Below are 23,197 nucleotides of genomic sequence, written 5' to 3'. Positions count from 1 at the left end.
AAAAACTACCGCCCCATCTCGCTCCTTCCATTTCCGGCCAAAGTCATTGAGAAAGCCGTCAACAACCAGCTCGCCGCCTTCCTCGAAACCAACAAATCCCTCGACTCCTCACAGTCCGGCTTCCGAGCCAAACACAGCACGCAGACCGCCCTCATCGCAGCAACAGACGACATTCGAACTCTTCTGGACAATGGAGACACAGTCGCCCTCATCCTCCTCGACCTCTCCGCTGCCTTCGACACAGTCTGCCATAGCACCCTTTTACAACGCCTCAGAAACATCGGAATCCAAGGAAAAGCTCTGGAATGGATCACCTCGTTCCTCACTGGAAGAACCCAGAGAGTCCGCCTCCCACCATTCAACTCAGAGGCCACTGAAGTCATCTGCGGCGTACCCCAAGGGTCCTCACTCAGTCCCACCCTCTTCAACGTATACATGAGCCCCCTCGCGACCATCGCGCGCCAACACAACCTCAACATCATCTCCTACGCGGATGACACTCAACTGATCCTATCACTCACCAAAGACCCCAACACCGCCAAAACCAACCTACATGAAGGAATGAAAGAAGTAGCCGAGTGGATGAAGCACAGCCGTCTGAAACTGAACTCAGACAAAACAGAAGTCCTTATCTTAGGCACCTCCCCCTCCGCCTGGGACGACTCTTGGTGGCCAGAGGCCCTTGGAAAAGCACCCATCCCGACGGACCACGCACGGAACCTGGGCGTCATCCTGGACTCCTCACTCTCTATGAACAGACAAGTCAACGCCGTTTCATCATCTTGCTTCAACATTCTTCGCATGCTCAAAAAAACATTTTGCTGGATCCCCACCGAAACCAGAAAAACGGTCACCCATGCATTGGTTACTAGCCGCCTGGACTACGGAAACACCCTATACGCCGGTATCACCGCAAAACTCCAGAAAAAACTTCAACGCATCCAGAACGCATCAGCCAGACTCATACTAGACATCCAGCGTAAAGACCACATCTCTAGTCACCTGAAAAACCTTCACTGGCTCCCCGTCAATAAGAGGATTACTTTCCAACTCCTAACCCACGCACACAAAGCACTTTACGAACTTGGACCCGAATGCCTCAACACACGACTTTCCTTCTACACCCCCTCCCGCCAGCTACGATCCTCCAACCAAGCCCTTGCTACCGTACCTCGCATCAATAAAACCACCATGGGCGGTAGATCCTTCTCCTACCTCGCAGCTAAAACCTGGAACTCACTCCCCACTCACCTTCGTCTCACTCAGCACCATCTAGCATTCAGAAAGCAACTTAAAACTTGGATATTCGACAAGTAACTCCCCACCCTTCTTCAAGCGCCTTGAGACCCTCCGGGTATGTAGCGCGCTATATAAATCTTTTTGACTTGACTTGACTTGACTTTGCGAGCCTGGAACGCCGATTCTGGTAAGACACCGTTTGCTAAAGCGTCTGCAGTATTATGATTGAAAGCGGGTCTTCTCATAACCTATGATAAGAACAATATATTTCTCCATCCTATAGCATTGAAGTGGCGACATCACTCAAAAGCCAATATTTTCTGTGCAGCCATGATTTCCAGCGACGCGCTGAAAAGTAGAGAAACGGCGGCTGAAGCGCTGTATGAAAATCTTCCGGCGGTTAACGATGCTCCGCCTGCAACTAATCAGGGTGCTTCTACCAACAGCAATGTGAAAGATTTGTTGAGGACTTTGGAGAAGTTACTTCGAAATGAGTTGTGAAAATGGTGGGAAAAAAGTCCCTGGAGAAATACTGTGATGCTAATCGCGTACCACGGGGTCTGAGAGTATTAATCGTCCCCACCTACGACAACCCGGACCCCAAGATGCTACAAGAATGGGCTGACAACAATTTACAAGCCTCAAGGAATATGCTGCATATCTTAATTAAATACGCTCAAACTGACAGAGAGACCCTGTTGGTGGAAATAGAACGGATCAATGGTTTATTAGAAGCCACGGGAGAAACTGACTTGATCGCTAAATCCAGGAAGGAGATCGAGGCTCGTTTGAAAAAATACGAGGAGTCTATTCAGGAACGGAAAATCCAAAAATTTGCGAGAGACCAACGCAACTATGCGACGGGTCGCATATTCACTTTTGCCCGCAAATATGACTCCTACAAACGAAAAGCCATGTCTGGACAACAGAAAACCGAGCAGGTGGCGGGCCAACCCGTTAATGTCAACAACGAGGCCACAGAATTCGATAATGCATCCTTCACTTCCAATAGTGGTTCTGAAGATAACAGATCAGTGGTTTCTACGGATGCCTGCAACCTGACAGATTTTTCCGTGGTGGATGAGCTGTATTTTGTCAGCGAGGACCAGAGGTATTCTCTGCTCCTCCGCAACCCTCAACAACAACAAAGCGAGGCGCAGCACGGGGCAACACCCGGAGGAACTGGAACAAACCCCAATAAGGCAACAGAACACGGTAATTAACTTGACAGACCTCGTTTTGTCTAAAGCTGAGGAGCAACTTTTGTCGGTAGGCCTCTCATTTTGTCCGACGACTAAATTTTCTTAAACTCAGACATGCATAGACGTTTTTAAATTCATCAGGAAGATCAAATTGATGAAATACTTCCAATTGCACCCTAAGCCTGATGATTCAGCAAGTACCAGCAGCAGTATACTACCAGAGTCAACAACTGCTCCCTTGCAAGTAAGAAATCTCGAAGGCCTTCAAACACTCCTCTCCTTAGCGTTTTTAGCGACCGAGTCATAGCTGAACTGAAACAACTGAATAGGACTACTTTGGGAAAGAAAAAACAATACAACCATAATACCGAGCAATATTGGTTGTTGATGAAGAAAATTCAAACCGACCAATCAGTGATTGTTAAAAACGCAGAAAAAGGGCGGTAACACGTTACTATGGGCCAAAGTGGATTATATCCGGGAAGCAAAAAGACAATTGGATAATCCCCTGTGTTACACCCAGAACACCAAATTTGCCATGCTGAAAAGCAATGACGTGACTAGAAAAAAGATCCATCAATGGCAAAGACAAAGTCTCATCACCAAAGAAGAGGCCAAATTTCTCAGCGTTACACACCCAATCACGCCTGTTTTCTATCTTCTCCCCAAAGTACATAAATGCATCACTCCTGTTCCCGGTCGTCCTATTATTTCGGCACGTGGTAGTATGAATGAAAATCTTTCTAAGTACATTGATTATTTCCTCCAACCCCACATGACTTCACTCCCTTCTTATCTCAAAGACACTACAGACTTTTTGGTTAAAATCAAACATGTTAATTGGAGTTCTGATTTCTGTTTTTTGGTGATGGACATTGAATCACTGTATACTAGCATTAATCATTCTCAAGGTTTGGAGGCAGCCAAATACTATTTAGACTCTCGCAATGCCATTCTGCGTAATCATAACATCATGCTGGTAGAAATTATGAACAGCTGTTTAACCAACAATTACTTCCAGTTTGAAAATGAGTTTTTCCATCAGGAACGGGGTGTTGCCATGGGTTCGTGCTTCTCCCCCAGTTATTCATGTTTACATGTTGTCTGGTGGGAGGAGCACGTGCTAGGCAAAACCCACAGCCAGTGGCTTTCACATCTTGCCCACTACTGGCATTTCATAGACGACATCTGTATCATATGGAAGGGTTCACAAGCTCAGGCTCAACAATTTGTAAATGAGATTAACACCAATACTCGTAATTTGAAATTCACTGCCACTATTTAATTAGACTCGGCCGAGTTTCTAGATGTTCAGATGTATATTGAACAGGGTAGGCTCCACACCAAGCTTCACAGAAAAACAACAGCGGGCAATGCAATTTTGCATGCCCGGAGTGCCCATCCCTCCCACACAATTAACAGTATACCATTCGGTGAATTTGTTCGCATCAAAAGGATATGTAGTGATCCTACTACAGCAGATCTTTGCCTGAGGGAATCCACTAAGAGATTTCAAGAGCGCGGTTACAGTTCTGATCTTTTGCAACGCGCCCTCTCGAAGGCATCTCTACTTTCGAGGGATGAATTACTGGCTCCCAAAATTGTGACTATTTCTGAGGAGAGTGATACTAAGTCAGTTCGTCTCATTACCACCTACTGCTCACAACAACACAAGCTGAGACGGATTATCAACTCAGAATGGCCAATTATTCTGACGGATGTCATTTTAGGTCCGATCTTACCTCAGAAACCGGCGATCACCTTCAGGAGGGCCCCCTCCATGAAGGACGCTTTGGACCAGTCCCAACCTGAATTAACACCGAAACGTACTTGGTTGGCCAAAACAGGTTTCTTTAAATGCACGTCCTGCTGTGCGTGTACGTTCGCAGTGAATGGGACGCACTACAAGTCAGCATTTAATGACAAATTATTCCCGATTACAGAATATTTGACATGCCGTAGTGACCATGTAATTTACCAACTTAAGTGCACATGCAATCTTGCCTATATTGGCAGCACCAAACTACCAGCCAATCAAAGTATTTTACAGCATATACGTGCGATTGTAAATTCCGACAGTAATTACCCGGTGGCTCGCCACTTTAAGGCTGTTCATGATAACAGATTAAAAGACTTGCATTACACACTTTTAGGGTCAGTTCCCGGACAGGGGGGAGACAGAGAGAAACTCCTTAGACAAAAAGAGACTTATTTCATCTTATTGCTCGATTCTAAGGCACCAAATGGTTTAAACGCCATTGATGAACTGCATAACTTTTTATAATGGTAAAATAGATTCATTGTGTTTGAGTTTTTTGAGAAGGTTCACCCTAAGTTAGTCTAACTAAGTACACGATGATTAGACAATTTATGGGTTTAGTGCTTCATTAAATGAATTATGTTGATTTTCAAATCATGTGCTTCAGCCTTAACCATTACATATCATACACTGTTTATAATTTTAGTTTTTTCACCCAAATCACATGAGCACTTTTTGTTTTTGTTGGCATATCAAGATCATGTTTCATGTTTTGTGTAGTATAGTGATCTCAAGGAGGCACACTTTCTTCAAAATCATGGTTGGGTCAACAGTTGATTTATTGACAATTCTTCAATCTTTGCATTGAGCTTGTGGGATGACATATTGGATTAGTATCATACTCTTGATGACATCAAGCTATATTTTCGAATGTAATTCTTCGAAATGAATACCGACTAAATTTGTCAATATACTATACTTGATTGTGGAAACGTTCATAATGAATTACAAATAATGTGTTCCAACCTCACACGTATACACATGAGCACTATGCTTGGATTGCTTCTAGGTGTGTCCTTTTTACCTTGTTTTCCTGAAGCACATTTTCTTCACAATGTTGATCTTTTCATTGTATGGACTTAAGCACTATGCTTTAATTTGTTCTGATGTGCAATTGTTTTGTTCGATACACAAACAGAAAGATACTTTGAACTCATGAATTGATGTTATGCCTATCGATTTTGTTATGCTTTTAATCCTGTTTCTACGGGTGATAGAGCTCTTTGCACACTATTTATTGTTACACCTACTTTGGGCGCGTCATGTGACCAAGCTCCTCCCACGGAGCGAAAGGCGTCGAGGAGAGCACTTGCTCTGCACTTTTGCAATTTCATTTTCCACTGCCTTTATCTGATGGTGTGATGGTGTTTTACTTTTGAGCCAATTAGAAGAGGTCTTCGCCTGCTGAGTTGCCGCTTCGAAAGCTGTCAGGAGTGCTGTTTGACATGTATATATATATATATATATATATATATATATATATATATATATATATATATATATATATATATATATATATATATATATATATATATATATATACATATATATATATATATATATATACATATATATATATATATATATATATTCACAGAAAAAACCATAGGTTTTAGGCCATATATAGTTAGGAATTTGCATTTACAAAACCTTGAAAATTCACTGAAAAAACCATTGGTTATAGACCATATATAGTTAGGGATTAGCCTTTTCAAAACCTTATTTTACTCACACAAAACCATTGAAATTTCATATATAGTTAGTTGCACTAACTATATATCGTGCACCCGCAATCCACTGCTGATGATGTCACATATTACATCATTCATGACATGGTTAGTGACATCACTGATGACATCGCTGATGACATCTCAAATGACATCACTGATGACATCTCAAATGACATCACTGATGACATCACTGATGACATCTCAAATGACATCACTGATGACATCACTGATGACAACATCCAGTGACTGTATGTTTCTGTAAAGTTAAAATATGTCTTACATATTGAAGAATGAGTGGATGTATAAGTGTCTGGAAGAAGGATTTAGTAGGTGCATGACTGACTGTATGAGAGAATGATTAAATGTGTCTTACTGAGTGCATGGGTTAGTGACTAAACTGTCTTAATTTGTGCATCATTATATCTGTTGTTCTACAAACTGCTGCATGTGTTGATCAGTAGCTATATGAGTAACTGTATGGGTTATTGATTGGTTGTCCAAGTATTTGTATGGGAGACTGAGTGTGTGTGTATGGGTGGCTGGGAGGTGTGTGACTCTGTGCATAGATGTGTGAGTAGTTGATTCACTATATGTATGGGTTCAAAAGTGCATGTGTAAACAGCTGTATGGGCGGTTGACTGTGCATGAGTGTATTGGTGAGTGAATGGATATCTCAGTGCTACATGCCAAAGTAATTACATATGTAAAACACAGTACATGTGAGAGTTGACATATATAAATAACTGTGCATAAGAGCCAGTGAATGTGTGAGTGGCTGTATGGATCATTGTGAACATGTATCAGGGATTGTATAAGAGAGTAAATATGTGTTAGTATATGTTTGAATAAGTAAGGTGTGTATAACTGTATAGTTGAGAAAATGGAGGTGTGATTGATTCTTTGCATGACTGACTAGGTGTGTGAGTAACTCCATGGATGAGTGACAGTCTGTGACTGTCTGTTTACACTGATTGTATCTAAGGTTATATTAGAGTCTGAAGAGGTTCATGGTATTATCACATGAATGATATCATCAGTGATGTGATCAGTAATGTCAAATGAGATGTTATCAGTGATTTTATCAGTGATGTCATTTGAGATGTCATCAGTGATGTCATCAGTGATGTCATTTGAGATGTCATCAGTGATGTCATTTGAGATGTCATCAGTGATGTCATCAGTGATGTCACTAACCATGTCATGAATTATGTAATATGTGACATCATCAGCAGTGGATTGCGGGTGCGCGATATATAGTTAGTGCAACTAACTATATATGAAATTTCAATGGTTTTGTGTGAGTAAAATAAGGTTTTGAAAAGGCTAATCCCTAACTATATATGGTCTATAACCAATGGTTTTTTCAGTGAATTTTCAAGGTTTTGTAAATGCAAATTCCTAACTATATATGGCCTAAAACCTATGGTTTTTTCTGTGAATTTCAATGGTTTTTTAATAGCAAATATCAAAAGCTGTCAAATGTCAAGTACGTGATAGGTAAAAACTTTTTCGTGTTTATGCACGCTGATGTGCTTTGAACGCTGCCCCCCCTCCCCTCTTTTCTCTTAGTAGTACTCTCTCTTTGCAGATAGTGAAGGGTAGTTAACGCAGGCCTTTACCCCCGTTGTAATCCGTCGTGCCTGCTTGTCTCTCCATTTGATTGATTGTTATCCAAGCATTTACTGTTTTACAATTGATTCTCTTTGGTTCATTCTCTATTTACGAACAAGCACAAAGTCACAATACTCTGTTTAGTCTTTGCAGATAGTGAAAAATCGTGTAAAAAAATAAAAGTAATCGAGCAAAATCAGTAGGCCACTAATGGGATCTCTTTTTGACCTCGCTAAAATAGAAACATTAGGAACAACCCTTCATGAGAAATACGAAAATAGTGAGATGAACTGAGCTCCACACCATGAGGGCTGCAAGACAGCTCGGCTCCGTCACCCACCCCGCCCAAAATAACGACAAACCCTATGCAAATATTAAAAATATATACAACACACCAGCAAAGTAACAGGGTAAAACATTTTATTAAATAACTATTTACATAACTATTTTATACTTTTTGTTGCCCGATCCGGCTAGCTCAATCGATCGAGCATGAAACTCATGCACTCTGATAGCAAGCGTTGCTGCTGATGCTATGCAGACCAAAACTGGTTTTCAGTTTGTACATTCTTCTAGATTTTTCCATCCAAGGTTGGTTGAGTTTGTAGAACGATGGCTTCAGATTTTCAACATACGGTGTGGTGGCACGGACTGGGAGGGGGCGCTTGGCTCCTGCCCCCTCCCCAAGTAAGATTTTCATACGTGAGTGTACGTTCATGGTTTTGGTCCCTGAGTTGCTTCAATGTCACTGCCATTCTCAAATGGCATAAGTTCTGGATGTTGGGTGCCATAGTTCAGAGTTCTGAGCAGCGCTTGTAACACTGTCTGAAGCTTATTTGCACCTACTGCAGCTTCACTATTCTCAAAGTAAGTGAGGGCCGTTTGTGGACCTGACTGCATTTGAAAACAATGTGATATGGTACCTCCCTAAACCGCTTGACGGAGGCCCCCGAGGGGCGGTGTGATGGCACGGACTCGGAGAAGACGCTTGGCTCCGACCCCCTCCCCAAGTCTTATAGCACTGGTGTAGCCTGAGATCGCCCCCGACATAGGCGGCCGGCTCCCGGGGTCCGGCGGAACTTTTTGCCTTTTGATGACTCTTCTATTCTGGACCTTGTCCCACAATCCGTTTGACCTGAAGACACGCTGTAGTGGGGCGCCCCTTTACCGTTTCAGTTGCCATTCCGCCCGCTTTTGCTACACTGTGCCTCTTCCGCCATTCAGCTGTTTACCGCCCGCTCTTGCGACTACAGCGTCTCGCTCACCATGTAGTTGAGTTGCTCCCGCTCTTGCGATGCAACGATAGGCGGCTGCCACAGGACTCTCAAAATGGCGGCCGGCTCTTCAGATTTGGGCGTGGTCCACTAAAATGGCCCTGGGACACCTTGGAACTCGGACGCTTGCCTGATAGGGCTTGGGTCCCATTCTCGAAAGCGTCCCCTCAGCCTTGAAGATTCTACAAAAGTCTTGGGGGCCCCCGACTCCTGCAGGCTTCTGGTGGGGAGCGGCTGCCATGATTGCTCGTGGAATGGCCACGACTGAGCTACGAGATGGTGGTGCTCTCATGCTGACGCCAGCTTCAGTCTGAAACATCCAGAAACACTGTAGACTACCAATTCGATCAGTTCCGGTAGCGCCCCAACATGACCCGGTGGAGAAGAACTTGCCCTCCCCTCTTTGACTGATGGTTCTTGTTGCCTGTCCCTTCTGTTGTCATTTAACAGAACTTTTTAGACTGCTGAAAGGGGTTGTGTTCCGAACGCTGGTTGGTGGAGACATTTTGACTATATTCTTGACCTACGTTGTCGCGTAATGCGTTATATGACACGCCGCGTTAGCGCACCCGGAAGTGCTCCGGTGCGCGAAGCGCAGCTTCCCGGAAGCGATCCGGGGCATGGCGCGCAGCGCGTAACCTAAGCATAACAGGTCATGTGACTTGTTAATAAAACTTTTCATTGGTTCATTTTACTTTTGTTATTTTAATGATGAAAAGCTTGGTCATATGACCTAAAAATTACGCTTTTTATTGGTTTCGAACATTATTTTTTCTTAAACATATATGTTATAATGTTCCAGGCTAATGTACTTTCCCGGAAAATTTACAACTGTCCTGCAAGTAAAATATATTCCTTTTTCGAGAAAAAGGGCGTTTCTTCGTCCCATGAGGGAGCCGTTGAGCAAAAGAGGCTCGGCCTGCTGTCTTAGTCGCCGATACGCCTGATTATCAGATTCTTATCGATCACTTTATGTTGCAGGAGTGGAAAACACAACTGCCCTTGACCATTTATCTTTACTGCGTTCCTGCGTATTATACCTTTTATCCGTCATGTAATTGGACTGCTTTATTTCACTTGCCTTTTACTGATTCGAAAACAGTGACTAAAAGTAAAAACTTTACCAATGTAAATACTACTACCATGTTTTGTTTTAAAAACCTTTATTGTGAAAATGTCAGTATACAAATACGGGCCTATAACCACATGGGCCGGCCACGGAGCAAACTGAAATCGTATATGATGAGGAGACATTTACATTATAGAGGAACGTAACGAGCGGGCCATTAGGTTGCAAGAACTAAGGTGTCTAACAGTTGCGGAATCGGTGGACGTACATTTTGTAATTAAAATACGACAGGGCCACTTACAAAAAAATTATCTAGATATACATTTGCGGGCAAGTACCATGGGTGACGTTAATTCGAACTTTCAATAGTACAGTAATCAATAACACATCAGAACTTAATATCAATAGGGATGTCGAAATATTCAATCAATTCTCGTCCCCGCCCGCCATGAGCATCAAAACTGCATTCATATCTCGTGATATCAAGGTTGTTCAACCAGTACACAACAAGGAGTTACGAGTCCCATTTATACCGGCGCCATTTTGGGCGAGGCCGGGCAGGTCCAAGATATAGTCAAAATGTCTCCACCAACCATCGGCCAGACCAGAACCCCTTTCGGCCCTTTATGCTACAAGATGGTGTCTTCCATTCAGAAAATATTGTTGGCAGCATTTTGAAAGGAAAGATAAACAGCCGTTCTCCTAGTGAGTCTCACATTGTTACATTTAGGAAGAATGTTGAAGAGTAGTATGTTGAAAATCTGAAGCCATTGTTCTACAAACTCTCAATCAGCCTTGGATGGAAAAAAAAATCCTGAAGAATGTACAAACTGAAAACCAATTTTTGTCTGTATAGCATCAACAGCAACGCTTGACTCAGCTTTGTGTGAAGCCGCCATTTTGATTCAATCAATAACGTCCCCCTGCACACATTCAGGGACCTGGTCGTGTCTTCAGGTCAAACGGATTGTGGGACAAGATGCAGAAAGGAAAAGGAAAAAAGTTCTGCCGGACCTCGGGAGCCGGCCGCCTATGTCATGGGCGATCTTTGGCCACACCAGGGCAATAGTGAAGCTGCAGCAGGTGCAAATAAGCTTCAGACAGTGTTACAAACACTGCTCAGAACTCTCAACTATGGCACTCAACATCCAGGACTTGCCATCCGGATCTTGGCGCCTTGTGCTGGTTCCGACCTATTCACACATCGATCCACTACTGACATCACCTCATAAGCCAACGGGGCACCCCACACCGACTTTCGGCGCAGCATTGTAGGATGGCCACACCAGTGCGGCAACTTGCTGGACACCACCTCGGTGCCATCCGGATCTCGGCGCGTTCGAGTCACTGTACCGCAAGAGTGACCGGAACTCAGCTGGACACGCCGTCTTTCGGCGCAGCATTGTAGGATGGCCACACCAGTGCGGCAACTTGCTGGACACCACCTCGGTGCCATCCGGATCTCGGCGCGTTCGAGTCACTGTACTGCAAGAGTGACCGGAACTCAGCTGGACACGCCGTCTTTCGGCACAGCATTGTAGGATGGCCACACCAGTGCGGCAACTTGCTGGACACCACCTCGGTGCCATCCAGATCTCGGCGCGCTGTGCTGCCTTCGGCCTACTGTAGCCGCAAGTGCGGACGCAACTCAGTTGGACGGCGAGTGAAACGCTAAGGGGCGCCCCACTGCAGCCGAGGAGCCTCCATCTTGGGGGAGACGCACAGCCCCCACTGACTGACGCGACCTCACAGGCCAACGGGGCGCCCCACGCCAACTTTCGGCGCAGCATTGTAGGATAGCCACACCAGTGCAGCAACTTGCTGGACACCAACTCGTGCCATCCGGATCTCGGCGCGTTGTGCTGCCTTCGGCCTATTCGCACATCGGTCCGCTACTGACGCCGCCTCACGTGCCAACGGATTTTCTACGCTTTTTATAGCCTTATGCCGCATAACAGGTCATGTGACTTGTATATAAAACTTTTCATTGGTTCATTTTACTTTTGGTTTCCTAATGATGGAAGGCTTGGTCATATGACCTAAAAATAACACTTTTCATTGGTTTAGAACATTTTTTTTTCCCAAACGATGAAATCCCCACCTTGTTTCTGGATGTTTCAGACTGAAGCTGGCGTCAGCATGAAAGCACCACCATCTCGTGGCTCCGTCGTGGTCATTCCGCGAGCAATCATGGCAGCCGCTCCCCACCGGAAGCCTGCAGGAGTCGAGGGCCCCCAAGACTTTTGTAGAATCTTCACGGCTGAGGGGACGCTTTCGAGAATGGAGCCCAAGCCCTAGCAGGCAAGCGTCCGAGTTCCAAGGTGTCCCAGGGCCATTTTAGTGGACCAGGCCCAAATCCGAAGAGCCGTCCGCCATTTTAAGAGTCCTATGGCAGCCGCCTATCGCTGCACCGCAAGAGTGGGCGCAACTCAACTACATGGTGAGCGAGACGCTGTAGCCGCAAGAGCGGGCGATAAACAGCTGAATGGAGGATGAGGCACAGTGTAGCAAAAGCGGGCAGAATGGCAACTGAAACGGTAAAGGGGCGCCCCAGTACAGCAGACGAGCCTCCACCTGGGGAGGCCCGTTCACGCCGCCTCCCCCACGCCCCCCCCGGGGCGCCCCACGCCATTTTTCGGAGCAGCATTGTCGGATACCAAAACCAGTGCGGCAACTTACTGGACATCACCTGGGTGCCAGCCACATCTCAGCGCGTTCTGCTGCCTTGGGACTATTCGCACAACAGACCGCTACTGACAAGGCCTCCCCGCGCACCCCCCGGGGCGCCCCACGCCGTTTTTCTGAGCTGCATTGTAGGATACCAAAAACCAGTGCGGCACCCAGGTAACATCACCTGGGTGCCGTCCAGAACTCAGCACGTTGTGCTGCCTTGGGACTATTCGCACAAAAGACAGCTACTGACCATTGTTGCTTCTTTTTCCCCAAAAATGTTTAAATGTATTTACAGTTTTTGTTGCATTCTATATATTTATAAGTTAATAAAGTTTTATAATCCTACTACTTTGTTGGAGTGCTATATATTTTTAAAAAATCGGGTGAATGGGGCCTTGAATCGGGTGATTGTCATGTGTGGGCTTTGGAAGTGTGCTGCTGCAGGATCGGACATTTCAAACTCAAATGCACGTTCTTTTTCTTACCTTTCCGAAGCATGGAGCGCAATAGCAGGCAGAGAAAGGGTGATGCAAGTGTTGAACACTGCCTGGCCTGGCAAGTTGCTGGCAGTGCCCCCCCCCGCCCGCTCCTGAAAGAGGGCACACACACACCGCCGCCCCGAGTACTTCACAGATCTTTAAACGACCATGCGCTTGTTAATGAGGCTTAAATGGTTTATCACCCCTTCTAGAGCCCCTGCATCGGCCCTCTGACGTTTCCTGGAAGAATTAGCACGTAACACCATTCCAAGCCCTGTCAGCTGAAACCCCCGAGGAATCGGGTTTTTGCTTGCAGGAATCGGGAGGCGGGAGACTAGCACTGAAATCGGTAGTCTCACGCCTGAATCGGGAGGGTTGGCATGTCTGGATCTCTACAGCTGGGGCCATAAACTACATCCGCAGGGCTAGGTGATAGCCTGGGACCGGCCTGGACAATCGGACACAGAGGAAGAGGAGTGTCAGAGGGTGCGGTAGTGAATAGGGTGAAAGGGAGGTGTCGGGCGGGCACGGGGTGTGATTCTCAGGGAAGAGCAGCGCAGATGGGGGGAGGTTTATGGCCCATGCATGAGAGAGAGAGCGGGGGTGACCAGTGCATGGGGGAGATGCTTGCGAGGGTGCGGAGCCGTGCTGAGAATCGACGGCGTGCAGAGAGTGGGTCTGGTCAAGGCATCTAAAATGGCTGCCGTGCATGACAAAATTGTGGCATTGGAAAAAAGGCAAGATGGCGCAGACAATGTTTATCAATAAGGATTCATTTATAACAAAATATTTTATCGCAGTGACAAATTGATGGTCAACACTTCCTGATTTCCATCGAATCGAACGTTAACAGACGTCACGCAGCAAAAAAAAAACAAACGCTCACGCACAGCCGCTGGAAGACATGTATCAACATATATGAGCCTCCTCAGCCACCCTCAGAAAACATAAGGGATCAGGATACGTCTCCCGCACCCCCTTATACCTAGTAATTTAATTAAAACGAAACACAAAATGGCGAATTCCCGTTTCGCTACCAGTTTGCGGCCCAGTTCGCGGCCCGGGAAGCGCTTCTACCGTGAAAAATCAATTTTTTTTTATTTTCCCCACGGGACCCTTTAATAACCCCAACATCATTCCTAGGGGGTCAAGAGGGGTCTACCTTGCCCCCTTTCATTAAATTCCCCCTTCGTTTTTCACCTCTTCTTCTCTCTCGATCCTACCGAGAGACAAGATGGCGGCCGCTCCGGACTGTTTAGAATGTTGACAGACACCGGAAAGCCAATCAGCTTCGCATCGCAAAGTTCCGTTTCGCGAAAAGTACGCGAACCGGAGCGCAGCCCGGAGCGCTGTTACAGATATATATCTTTTTTTGAACGTTAATTTCTCAAAATCCACTGAAGCACATATATTGAGACCTAGCAAAGGCACATCGGGCTAACAGTCCCTACAATTTTGCCAAGTTTCGTGCAAATCCATTCAGCCGTTCGAGCTAAAAGTGAGGCCAACCGCCCTATGGAAATTAACATGGGAAAAACGCGTTTTGGGACCCCCCTTTTTTCTCGATCCCCCCTTGACGAAACCCCCCCAAATTTTCAAGGGCTGCTCAGAAACAAAATGTGCCATTTTCCTGAAAATTTCAGCCGATTCCGTCCACAAACGCCAAAGTTATTAGACATAGAATTTTCAAAAATCCCATAGGGAAAAAATCCTAACTATATATACCTACTGGCAACAGCCAGTAGGTAATATATATATATTTGAGGATTTGAGGATGATGTAGCTACTACCAGTAATGGAGCCGGCGCACGTAAATCGGATGTAAGGAATATACTACGTGCATGGGAAAAATTGTCTAAAAAAGAAATTAACAAGTGGTGGGAGGTTGCAGCCCTGAAAAAATACTTGGATGTGAAACGCATACCGCGTGGACTACGCATCAATCTCATGCCAAGCCACCAAGATACTAGCAATGAACTACTAACAGAATGGGGGAATACATTTTGAAATCTTCACTAGGACTAATGGAGATTCTTGTAAAACATGTAGAAATAGCTTTGGAAAAAATTACTAAACAATTAAAAGATCTAGAAAAAGAACTGGCCACAATAGATTTAAATCCAGAAATGAAGAAATTCAAAGAGGACCTGGAAAAATTCATTGATAAACACGAGGAAAGTGTCAGAATCCGAAAACAAACCAAATTCCAAAGGGATAAGGAAGACTATGAGGATGGACGTATTTTCACTTATGCCAAAAAATATGAAAAATTCAGAAACAGTGAATTCGGAAGTATGTCCTCTGTCTCCTCCATTGTTTCAACAGAACCAAGCCTCAGTGGGGGGGGGAAGAACAAAGAGAAGCCAGAGCGAGGAATTCTTTTTTAGGCAATTTAAAACTGGCCTTCAACCGAAAGACTTGGGAAAAAACAATGGGTCCCCCCAGATACACAAACCCAAGAGGAAGAGGGAGGGGAAGAGGACGAGGAAGCACACCCCAAAACACACAAGGAGAGGCAAACAAAAATACGGCACAAGCTTCTGGCACAGACCGCATAGGAACAATGACCCGCAATATGAGAAAAAAATGGAATGTTTAATCGAAAATGAAGAAATCTTGGAAACGGATTCAAACATAACTAACATTGACACTACAGAACATGACACTCTTCATAATCAGGAATTACAAGTGATCAATTTGTCATCAAAACAACTAAATGACATTGAATTACAAGTCCTCAAACGTGGTATGAACTTCTGCCCTACCAGTGGCATGAATTTAGCTGAAACCAGAATAGATCTTTACAAATTTATTAGAAAGATCAAACTCGCCAAACTATTCATCGACAAACCTAACATGGCTACCTACAGGAGAACAACTATACAACCTACTTTTCAAACTCCCATTGAAGATGCTGAACATTTTGTTAATCTCATGGAACTAAGCCAAGCACCCCAGGAAGGAGGTGGACATGTACAAGCATATTGTGTGCAATTAGGAGCTGGAATCTCCAACATGAAACCTAAGTCCAGATTCTACCCACAACTACCACCTGGAAACAAAATTGACTTCTTTCAGGAATGTGTTGTAAAAGATCTTTACCAACTAAATACACCATTCACTAAAGACAATTTATCTAGACAAGAACGCCAGGCCCTAAACTCGCTACAACAGGATGACACAATCGAAATCAAAATCGCTGATAAGGGTGGCAACGTCGTCATTCAGGACAAGGAGGCTTACATGCGGGAAGCTTATTCACAACTCCAAAACACAGAATATTATGAACGACTAAAAACCAACCCTTTACCTAAACTGAAAGAAGAATTGGATACAAAATTAGATTTATGGTTCTCACAAAAACTACTGGATCCTGATGAATATAAATATTTACAGACCAAACATCCCAAAATGGCAACAATTTACTTCTTGCCGAAGATTCATAAACATGCCACTAGACCACCAGGCAGACCTATAATTTCTGCGAAAGGGGCATTGTTGGAACCCATTGCTAACTACATCGACGTATTCCTTTTACCCTATGTAAAGGGCCTAACATCGTACATAAAGGATACGGGCGACATGCTCAGAAGATTACAGGATACTTCATGGCAACCCACGTACAAATTAATAACAATGGACGTAATATCGCTCTATTCCAACATTGAAAATAAAATTGGTATGGAAGCATGTAAAGCCTTCCTTAAGGACAGAAGTATACAACTCGCTGATCACAACAATATGTTGCTAGAGATGATTTCTATGTGCCTGGAGCAAAACATCTTCTTATTCGGAAATGAAATCTTTCGACAGGCAAAAGGCACCGCGATGGGCTTTTCCTTTAGCCCATCGTATGCCTGTCTCACAATGGGACAATGGGAAAAGACATGGGCATGGAGATCGGAAAATGACCAAGCAGTCCAAAAAACCATAGCATGGTTGAGATATATTGACGATTTGCTGCTAATATGGGAAGGAACAAATGAGGAATTTGAAACGTATTTCAAAATTTTGAACAACTCCAATTTTGGTTTACACTTCACTTATACGATCAGTGATTCCAGGGTCGTGTTTCTAGACACAGAGATCTTTGTCAAAGATAATGTATTACACACCACACTACACCGCAAAAGCACAGCGACAAACGCGGTGCTACATGCGCAAAGTTTTCATCAACCCAGCCTCTAACAAAACATCCCGTATGGAGAGTTCCTCCGGATCAAAAGAATTTGTTCAAATGAAAATGACTGGAAAAAACATCAGGATTCAGCAAAAACCAGATTCCTAAAAAGAAAATACAATCCAACTTGGATACAAATTGCCTCCAATCGTTCTACTATGATTAACAGAACTGATTTATTGAAGGACAAACAAAAACCAACAGAGGTTGAACCAGAAAAAATACGCTTCATCACCACTCATTCAACGGCCAACCAAGCAATTACAAGAACTCTTAAAAAAAAACTGGCATATTCTTCACATGGACCCCACAGTATCTCAAATTGTTGGTGATCACCCCAATGTAACCTATCGAAGGGCAAAGAACTTAAAGGACAAACTGATTCACAGCCACTTTCAAGAGCAAAAAAAACCAGAAGCCTGGCATAGACCGAAAGGATTTTATAAATGTTCAGGATGCAAAGTATGCTGCATCGCAAAGACAACCAAAGAAATAAAAATGGCCAATAAAAAAACATGGAAAATTGAACAATTAATCAATTGCAAAACTCAGTTTGTGATATATGCCCTGGAGTGCCCATGCTCCCAAAAATATATTGGAAGCACCAAAAAAGAACTGAAACTCCGAATTTTGGAGCATGTCCGTGCAACCATCAATTGTGATCGCAGCAATGCCATGGCCAGACACATGGAAAAAGAACATAAGGGTGACTGGAAATCCCTATCTTTCTATGGAATCGAAAGCGTTGGACCAAATCGAAGAGGTGGTGATCGCGAACTGGTGTTGAGGCAAAAGGAGTCCAAACATATCATGAACTTTCGGACCTTGAGCCCGTTTGGGCATAATCAGGATGAAGAACTGCATTGCCACCTGTAAAGCAGTTTTGATACATTTATCAGACAGGAACTGATGCTAACTCTTTCCTTTTTTAACTTACTGAATTTACATTTAATTTGCTTTCTATCCTGGACATATGAAAATGTGTAGTTTAAATGCCCAATCAAGCGTTAATGTATGAACTAAAATGCATAATAGTTTTTGCCCACTGGATCTAATGCAACAATCGTCCCTTCGGTTGTACATATGAAATATGAAATGAATGCACATAGAATCTACCCACTAGAGGGCCTTAATTGAATTGTGGTTAAGCAAGGTTATGAACTAATACGTTTAAAACGCAATCATGATTAATACTGACAGGGCTGTTATTTTTCTGTGTTATTATGTGTTTAAACAGAGGAAATCCATAATAAGCTGTTTTTTGTTAATTCACTAAAACTACATGTCCCAGAAATACCATGTTACAAACAGGAAGTGATGTAACTTCATAGTGTTTACCCCTTTTCACTTTTGTTTATTTAACACAAACTGTTCCCACAACATACTAACCTGTGAGCAAGGTCTCCGTAGAGACCGAAACGCGTTAGGTTTTGCTGGATGCTGAAAATAAAGAAAGAAAATTGCTAATCAACTTTAAACCCGGTGTGGTTTCTTGATCTTGACACACGGGAGTGCACGAGGAAAAACCTTCCCTCGGAAAAACGGAATAATTTGATCGCAGCGGGTCCTGCTGCGCCTCGCGTGCACCGCCTTAGAGCGCCCGAGAGCCTCCGCATCTGGGCCAGACGGAATCGATTTTACAAAGAAGGCTCGGGTGAACGCCGACTTTGACAACTTGGAGAGAGACGCGTGCGAAGCAACACGGAAAGGGAACCTGCTGGCGCAGGCTGGAAACGGGAGACGGCGGTTCCGGAGGGGACCGAGTCTGTCCGAAGTACCCTGCTGCCGGTAAGCAACCTGGGCGTGTTTCCGCCTAAAACACAATAACATTTCTCTGCACTATTACAGAACTGTCGGTTGGTCTCTTGAACAGTCAACTTCATTGGTTTCATGCTATACGAGTGACACGAAACTCGGGGAACAAAATCCTTTTAAAATTACAGTGTAATGAAACTGACGCTAGTTTCACAGTGACTGCAGGAGCCGTGTGCAAATTTACAATTTTTATAAACCTTTGTTGAAATACAGCAGAAAATACTTATTTCCAGCAAAACATGGATAAAAGAGAAGCATCACGCACAACCCTGATACAAACTTGCTTTGAGGATGATGTAGCTACTACCAGTAATGGAGCCGGCGCACGTAAATCGGATGTAAGGAATATACTACGTGCATGGGAAAAATTGTCTAAAAAAGAAATTAACAAGTGGTGGGAGGTTGCAGCCCTGAAAAAATACTTGGATGTGAAAAGCATACCGCGTGGACTACACATCAATCTCATGCCAAGCCACCAAGATACTAGCAATGAACTACTAACAGAATGGGGGGAATACATTTTGAAATCTTCACTAGGACTAATGGAGATTCTTGTAAAACATGTAGAAATAGCTTTGGAAAAAATTACTAAACAATTAAAAGATCTAGAAAAAGAACTGGCCACAATAGATTTAAATCCAGAAATGAAGAAATTCAAAGAGGACCTGGAAAAATTCATTGATAAACACGAGGAAAGTGTCAGAATCCGAAAACAAACCAAATTCCAAATGGATAAGGAAGACTATGAGGATGGACGTATTTTCACTTATGCCAAAAAATATGAAAAATTCAGAAATAGTGAATTCGGAAGTATGTCCTCTGTCTCCTCCATTGTTTCAACAGAACCAAGCCTCAGTGGGGGGGAAGAAGAACAAAGAGAAGCCAGAGCGAGGAATTCTTTTTTAGGCGATTTAAAACTGGCCTTCAACCAAAAGACTTGGGAAAAAACAATGGGTCCCCCCAGATACACAAACCCAAGAGGAAGAGGGAGGGGAAGAGGACGAGGAAGCACACCCCAAAACAAACAAGGAGAGGCAAACGAAAATACGGCACAAGCTTCTGGCACAGACCGCATAGGAACAATGACCCGCAATATGAGAAAAAAATGGAATGTTTAATCGAAAATGAAGAAATCTTGGAAACGGATTCAAACATAACTAACATTGACACTACCGAACATGACACTCTTCATAATCAGGAATTACAAGTGATCAATTTGTCATCAAAACAACTAAATGACATTGAATTACAAGTCCTCAAACGTGGTATGAACTTCTGCCCTACCAGTGGCATGAATTTAGCTGAAACCAGAATAGGTCTTTACAAATTTATTAGAAAGATCAAACTCGCCAAACTATTCATCGACAAACCTAACATGGCTACCTACAGGAGAACAACTATACAACCTACTTTTCAAACTCCCATTGAAGATGCTGAACATTTTGTTAATCTCATGGAACTAAGCCAAGCACCCCAGGAAGGAGGTGGACATGTACAAGCATATTGTGTACAATTAGGAGCTGGAATCTCCAACATGAAACCTAAGTCCAGATTCTACCCACAACTACCACCTGGAAACAAAATTGACTTCTTTCAGGAATGTGTTGTAAAAGATCTTTACCAACTAAATACACCATTCACTAAAGACAATTTATCTAGACAAGAACGCCAGGCCCTAAACTCGCTACAACAGGATGACACAATCGAAATCAAAATCGCTGATAAGGGTGGCAACGTCGTCATTCAGGACAAGGAGGCTTACATGCGGGAAGCTTATTCACAACTCCAAAACACAGAATATTATGAACGACTAAAAACCAACCCTTTACCTAAACTGAAAGAAGAATTGGATACAAAATTAGATTTATGGTTCTCACAAAAACTACTGGATCCTGATGAATATAAATATTTACAGACCAAACATCCCAAAATGGCAACAATTTACTTCTTGCCGAAGATTCATAAACATGCCACTAGACCACCAGGCAGACCTATAATTTCTGCGAAAGGGGCATTGTTGGAACCCATTGCTAACTACATCGACGTATTCCTTTTACCCTATGTAAAGGGCCTAACATCGTACATAAAGGATACGGGCGACATGCTCAGAAGATTACAGGATACTCCATGGCAACCCACGTACAAATTAATAACAATGGACGTAATATCGCTCTATTCCAACATTGAAAATAAAATTGGTATGGAAGCATGTAAAGCCTTCCTTAAGGACAGAAGTATACAACTCGCTGATCACAACAATATGTTGCTAGAGATGATTTCTATGTGCCTGGAGCAAAACATCTTCTTATTCGGAAATGAAATCTTTCGACAGGCAAAAGGCACCGCGATGGGCTTTTCCTTTAGCCCATCGTATGCCTGTCTCACAATGGGACAATGGGAAAAGACATGGGCATGGAGATCGGAAAATAACCAAGCAGTCCAAAAAACCATAGCATGGTTGAGATATATTGACGATTTGCTGCTAATATGGGAAGGAACAAATGAGGAATTTGAAACGTATTTCAAAATTTTGAACAACTCCAATTTTGGTTTACACTTCACTTATACGATCAGTGATTCCAGGGTCGTGTTTCTAGACACAGAGATCTTTGTCAAAGATAATGTATTACACACCACACTACACCGCAAAAGCACAGCGACAAACGCGGTGCTACATGCGCAAAGTTTTCATCAACCCAGCCTCTTACAAAATATCCCGTATGGAGAGTTCCTCCGGATCAAAAGAATTTGTTCAAATGAAAATGACTGGAAAAAACATCAGGATTCAGCAAAAACCAGATTCCTAAAAAGAAAATACAATCCAACTTGGATACAAATTGCCTCCAATCGTTCTACTATGATTAACAGAACTGATTTATTGAAGGACAAACAAAAACCAACAGAGGTTGAACCAGAAAAAATACGCTTCATCACCACTCATTCAACGGCCAACCAAGCAATTACAAGAACTCTTAAAAAAAAAAAAAAAAAAAAAAATGGCATATTCTTCACATGGACCCCACAGTATCTCAAATTGTTGGTGATCACCCCAATGTAACCTATCGAAGGGCAAAGAACTTAAAGGACAAACTGATTCACAGCCACTTTCAAGAGCAAAAAAAACCAGAAGCCTGGCATAGACCGAAAGGATTTTATAAATGTTCAGGATGCAAAGTATGCTGCATCGCAAAGACAACCAAAGAAATAAAAATGGCCAATAAAAAAACATGGAAAATTGAACAATTAATCAATTGCAAAACTCAGTTTGTGATATATGCCCTGGAGTGCCCATGCTCCCAAAAATATATTGGAAGCACCAAAAAAGAACTGAAACTCCGAATTTTGGAGCATGTCCGTGCAACCATCAATTGTGATCGCAGCAATGCCATGGCCAGACACATGGAAAAAGAACATAAGGGTGACTGGAAATCCCTATCTTTCTATGGAATCGAAAGCGTTGGACCAAATCGAAGAGGTGGTGATCGCGAACTGGTGTTGAGGCAAAAGGAGTCCAAACATATCATGAACTTTCGGACCTTGAGCCCGTTTGGGCATAATCAGGATGAAGAACTGCATTGCCACCTGTAAAGCAGTTTTGATACATTTATCAGACAGGAACTGATGCTAACTCTTTCCTTTTTAAACTTACTGAATTTACATTTAATTTGCTTTCTATCCTGGACATATGAAAATGTGTAGTTTAAATGCCCAATCAAGCGTTAATGTATGAACTAAAATGCATAATAGTTTTTGCCCACTGGATCTAATGCAACAATCGTCCCTTCGGTTGTACATATGAAATATGAAATGAATGCACATAGAATCTACCCACTAGAGGGCCTTAATTGAATTGTGGTTAAGCAAGGTTATGAACTAATACGTTTAAAACGCAATCATGATTAATACTGACAGGGCTGTTATTTTTCTGTGTTATTATGTGTTTAAACAGAGGAAATCCATAATAAGCTGTTTTTTGTTAATTCACTAAAACTACATGTCCCAGAAATACCATGTTACAAACAGGAAGTGATGTAACTTCATAGTGTTTACCCCTTTTCACTTTTGTTTATTTAACACAAACTGTTCCCACAACATACTAACCTGTG

The sequence above is a fragment of the Lissotriton vulgaris genome, chromosome 12 (assembly GCF_964263255.1).
Source record: "Lissotriton vulgaris chromosome 12, aLisVul1.2, whole genome shotgun sequence".
In the NCBI taxonomy this organism is placed as follows: Eukaryota; Metazoa; Chordata; class Amphibia; order Caudata; family Salamandridae; genus Lissotriton; species Lissotriton vulgaris.
The sequence above is the reverse complement of the archived record's forward strand: the minus strand, read 5'-3'. Positions refer to the sequence as shown.